Raw genomic sequence first — 5,634 nt, 5'->3', positions numbered from 1 at the left:
AAGAACAGTGTAGGGTATCTTTGTGACAGCTAGTTGGCGTGCATGGTGTAAGAATAGAAAGGTGTCTCAACGAGCACTCCGTGCGTTGAACAAAATCCATGGCCTCCGTGATCACCCCCGCGCGCGTGTTTGCAAAATTCTTCGCAGTTCCTGGCGCTCCAATAGATGGCGCAACACGACTGTGGGCACTAAAACCCCTTGATACTTTGAAAGTTACGCCAACGATTGAACTTTGCCGCCGCCGCGCTACCTCCTCGCCTCCTCCTCGCCCCTTGCGCGCCCCTTCGCTGAAGGCATGGCTCTCCGCCCGATTTCCTGAGCGACGATTGGTCTCCCTGCCGTTGCCATTGGAAACCGACGCGCGTCCGGCGTTTTCCTTGTGTTTTCTTTTTCCTTCGCGCCATTTTTCCCCTAGTCTCGGCGAGCGAATATTGCGCGCTGTGCTTTTATTGCAGCGTGCAAGCTCTATGCCGTGCTGTTGCGCGTACAACTGCAGCAAGCGACCTGAAGATGGTTATGCGGTATTCATGATATCTCAAGGCAAGCGTGACGGCTTGCGCACGAGTCAATGGATTCACAAGATTAGTCGAAAGACGTTTATTCCTAGAAACAACAGAGTTGTTTGCGACGTCGAGTGCCTTTCTCACTCCCCGTAATTACGCGTCACCTGACGCTGCGTTTTTTATTTCTGCTTGCTGCTCAATATTTTTGCGGCGGCAGCATGTTCATTGTATAAAAATAAGGTTGTCCTCTGCAGCATGCTGAATATTCTGCGAGGCTCCAAGTCTCCATCATTTAACACGCTTCAACTTCTGTACAGTGAGAAACAGGGCGCTATAATCTGCTTTTTGCTGTCAGAAATAACTGGAAAATTATAGTCTCTTGATTGCATTTGTCGCGATTATGCTAGGATCCCTGGCCTCCTTCACTAAAAATCAAAATTCGGGCTTGTAGATGAGCTAGCCTTTCCAGCTTTTACTTGTAGTGTGCGTCGGTTACTCGGGAGCATTGAATGCTGGCCCTGAAAAACTCTTTGGCAAGTAAACCCGAGGTATTGCGGGTAATCTGCACTAGTTAGGTCGTATGGCATTTTTTTTTTTTTCAATTCTTGAATGTGTCTTGCCATGCTTCGACGCACGCGTGGGTTAAAAAATACGAAGTGTCTAAAGGTACGTCCGACGGATCCATTCGATTCTCGTAAAGATACGGCGGACGTCGATATACAGGCTCATGGCTATATGCACGTCGAACGCGGCCCCATTCCGCTTGCTACGCGTGAATGGATCTCATCCTCTATGATATCAGCTAGCCGCGACTCTCGATGAGGTGCTACGAAGAGTGCATCCGTTCTAACATAGATCACGGTCTTCACTTAGGGTTGTGTACGGCAAACATCGCTGTCAAGCACATAGCTGCAGGCGATATGCTACGTACTGCACCAGCTCCACCAGCTGGCATCGAGATACGCACATTCACGAGCAGCTTTCGCTTCGCACTAAACTATCACCCCGATCTGCCCGTAATGCGAGCGAGCTATTCCTAGCATTTACGCTGTCTTAGGTTCTGCATCGACCTCTGAAGATCTAGCGCCGGCACAACACACACACACCTCGTCGTGCAGCTGAACATTCGGCAGTCCAAAGTATGTATGTGAAATGGCATTGTGCTCGTTCCTCACATGCAGACCGAGGAAACAGGATGTTTTTAGCTAAATTCTTCGTTTAAATTCTACCTCAGAGCCGTGGCAGAAGACATGCCGAATCTACTAGAGGCCTGCACATCGACTCGTCGAGGCGAAGACCTACTGCACCGCACCGCAAGAGTGCACAACCGGAAAGCCGGAAGCGTGAATGATCCGAATTCCCTGTGAACAGCAATGTTCTTTGGTATATAGGGGATTACTAGACTAAAGTGCTTAGGCTGCATCTTTTTCTTGTCGTTGAAGTTTGCGTACATGTAGTTTAAACCCCCGCATGCTCGAGGTTAGCGTGACCCGACTGAACGGCCGCGCAGCTTTGAAACGATCGGGATCGATATGCATGCATCCCCGGGCTTAGGTACGCGGTAGAAAATGTGCGCTGCACATTTCGTTGAAGAAGCTGACTCTTGGAATTTTGCAGAGTGTGCCATGCAAGCGATCGTTGCTACAACCACGCATCCATGTTCCCACGGCTGGCCTACCCCGAGGCGCATAAATGTTCAACCGTGGACGTATCAATGATCGAAGAGAGGACAGATTTTCACAATATTGGGCGCGAAATCGATAGCTACCAGTGCTCAGTGTTAGAGAAATTCTGCCTTAATCATGCGCAATTCAGTGTTTCAGGTGTGGTCAGTAGCTATACAAGTTTGAACAGTTCGCCTTTCAAGTCAGCGGCGCCAGCGATGGATCGGCGGAGCGATTTTCCACGCTACACCGCTGTCTTGCTAGAAAGCCTATCTAGGCGGCGTTTGACATTCACCTGCTTTTTGTTGGCCCCGTAATTGAAAGCAACGCCTTCAGAAACGTATTCTCTTCAACAGTTTCACTCCAGGCTGTCAAAGCAGGCGGACGTTGATAAAACAGTTGAGCACTCCAGTCTTTAGAAATCTGTACAATCACCTTCAGTTTGTAAAATTATTGGAATAGGTCACTTTCCGATCGCTGGGACATAGACCCTCATGACAGCGCTGTCACGTGAATAAGGACCACACCAGGCCGAAAGCTTGTCTCATATAACATAGCTAACCAAGGTATACCTTACTACAGCATTGTGTTGATTTTTATGGTGCCTAAGCGACTAATGCTGCCATGCACCAAGAACAAGGTTTAATGTATTTATTTTGTGTGTAATGACTAAAATGTTCTTTAGGATGTAGCTTGTTTAGGAACATTTTAGGAAACCAAAAATGCAGGAAATTTGCACGTCTTTCCTAGGATCATGCTGGGATGGAAATGGATCTGTTGGAAATTGTACAAAATGTTTCCTCTTTTCTCGACTCTGGCGCATGTGTAAGATATGGTTTATTGTTAGTTCATCTCCACACTCCTTGCATATTGGTTTGTCCTCTTTCATAAGTATGAAGCTGTGTGTGAGGTTTGGGTATGTGTTTTGTGAAGATGACCTAAAATGTCCTCCATGTTGTGTTTTTGATTACTGCATGATTTCCATTCCTTAATGACAGGTTTGACAAGTATAGTTTGTAGTTTATTTCAATGTTTCAAAAATCCTGCCATTTCACTCTCACTTTTCTTTGTACAAGCTTCTTGGTATCTTCATGCAGCATATTCACCCTCTGTAATTTAGCATTGCGTCAAGGTAACCTGGTTATTTCTTTTCATCACCTTTCAAGACTACTGTCCCGATTTCATAAAGTTTCTGACGACAGGAACTCCTTGGAAGTCATAGAAATAAATGAGATCCACAATCATGAGCTATCTAGGGTATGCATATACATGTCCATCGCTCAGTGGAATGGTGTCAGTACGCTGTTAGAACAGGTCTTGAGATAACAACAACCATTGTCTGAGGTGGTCCTTTAATGGGCATTGAAATGCTATGTAACTACAGGTACTGATAGAACTCTTGATCATGTTATGTGATGATGCGATCCTTGCATGAATATAGGTATACATTTCAGAATCTGCAGTGCACCACTTGACCATTTGCCACCAGTTTGTGTGAAAATGTATTTTTCATGCATGTTAACCAGTGTTTAACAGATGACCCCTGTGCACAAGCCAAAAGTGCCACGAGCCAAATGTCACGAGGCCACACGACATGGCAGGAGCTGTTAAGCCAAGCTTACAAAGTTATATTTGAAATATTTCATCTTCAATGTTTCAGCTCCGATTAAGAAAGGTTGAGGCTTACAGAGGTCTATGCCAGGTTGTCTATCACCTAACAGGGCAGCCTACGACCGTATGCTAATGAGTATATCTGAGATAACAGAGACATGAATTAAGGAATTAGTAGTAATGTTTGTAGCAAAGGGCATGTAAATTAACGAGAATCCACAGTGGGATCTGCAGGCAAGAACCATTAACGCTGGCACACCATACCCTTACAGGTGGAGATTAGGAGTCTCCCTAATTTTTTGTCTGCTCAAAGCTTGTCATTTCCTTCGTTCTTCCAGATGAGGAAGATGTGAAAATGATAGCATCTAAAATGCCAGAGACCATTGTTAACAAGGATGCTGATCCCAACAGCGTAAAAAGGAATTTCAGAAAAGATGGGTGACTAGTAATGCTGGCAACAGTTGAAACTAAGTGGAAAGGCATGAAATTAAAATGCAACATATGCAGAGATATGTTGCGAGACGACCAGTCTGTGGTGTGCGACATCTGTCTCCGTTAGTTCCATCAAGTGATTGGCCAAAGCAGATGGGGCTTGTGGTTTTGTGATAAGTGCAGTGTAGTAGCATAGATGCAACCTTGCCCATTAATAATTCGAGTGGAGTAAGTGCATTGTTTTGTTTTGTTCATGGTTTCCATGAAAACATTATGAGAAATTTTTTCCTAGAGAATGTTTGCTGAAATGTGAATATAATGTGCAATAAAACTAGTGTTTTCTTGCTGTTTACTTTTCCTTGTATACATTAGTTCTGTGAAGAAAACCACAGGCTAGAAAGAAATGTAATGGCATGCATTTTGATACTTGGCCCCGTTGTGCTGGCTCAGTAGTTAGAGTGCTTGGCTGCTGAACCCAAAGATGCAGATTTGGTTCCAGCCACAGCAGGGACATTTTAATAGAGGCGAAACAATAGGCCGTCATGCACCGTGCGGTGTCAGTGCATGTAAAAGAACCCCAGATGGTCGAAATTATACCGGAGCCCTCAACTATTGTGTTCCTCATAGCCGTAGTTATTTTGGGATGCTAAACCAGATATATATCACATCATACTCTGAGTAAGATGCTATTCATGGTCAGTTAATCATACACTAAATGATCAATTTTTTTTCTGCATGGTACAGCAGCTGTTGTACAATTTTACTTTAGCCTTCATGAAGAATATCACACTGGCTCCACATGGCCTTCTGTTGACCCTTGATATGCGTCACAATCACACACCCGAGTATGTATTTGTCTAAAGGCACCTATGCATGCAAGGAGGGGACCGTTACTTTCCACTTGTCAGAACTGAAATGCATGATCCACATCATTTCTGTAATTCAACTGCTTGCTATTTGAACTGTCCAGCATTGATGCAAGTTTCAAAGAACTGCAATTAGAAAATTAATCTAAGCAGCAAACCATGCCAAGAACTGCTTCGGTTTCATCTTTAGCAACTGTTTGGGAACTAAAATTAGCCAAATGTTGCAAAACATAGATGAGAGGTTACAAAATCTAAAAAACAATGCAGCCTACCTGTGGCATGTAGGGTTTCACATCCTAAAGTGACATATGTAGCTATGAAGAATACCGTAGTGGAGAGCTTCAGACTAATTTGACTGCCTGGGCTTTGTACTTTGAATTGACATCTTGCAGAAAACAGAAGCATTTGCATTTCACCTGCACCAAAGTGCGACTGCCATCACTGGTATTAAACATCACGACCTTGGGGCAAGTAGCCTAACGATGTTGCAGCGTGTACGTACATGCTATACATGTCAACCTTTCTAGCATTAAAGCTGTCACATGCATGGCAGATATT

At 44.5% G+C, this 5,634-nt stretch overlaps 1 long non-coding RNA gene across 1 annotated transcript; it reads left to right on the top strand.

Moving 5' to 3' along the window:
• Positions 1–1,147: 1,147 nt before the first annotated feature.
• LOC146206562 (uncharacterized) lies at positions 1,148–4,562 on the top strand. The gene is made up of 2 exons (XR_014704455.1): positions 1,148–1,642; positions 1,738–4,562. It is a non-coding gene; the product is annotated as an uncharacterized LOC146206562 (long non-coding RNA).
• Positions 4,563–5,634: the final 1,072 nt, after the last annotated feature.

The sequence above is a fragment of the Amblyomma maculatum genome, chromosome 1 (genome assembly GCF_055883805.1).
Source record: "Amblyomma maculatum isolate TAMU_Amacu chromosome 1, ASM5588380v1, whole genome shotgun sequence".
NCBI classification, from domain to species: domain Eukaryota; kingdom Metazoa; phylum Arthropoda; class Arachnida; order Ixodida; family Ixodidae; genus Amblyomma; species Amblyomma maculatum.
This window is presented reverse-complemented; position numbering and strand designations above follow the sequence as displayed.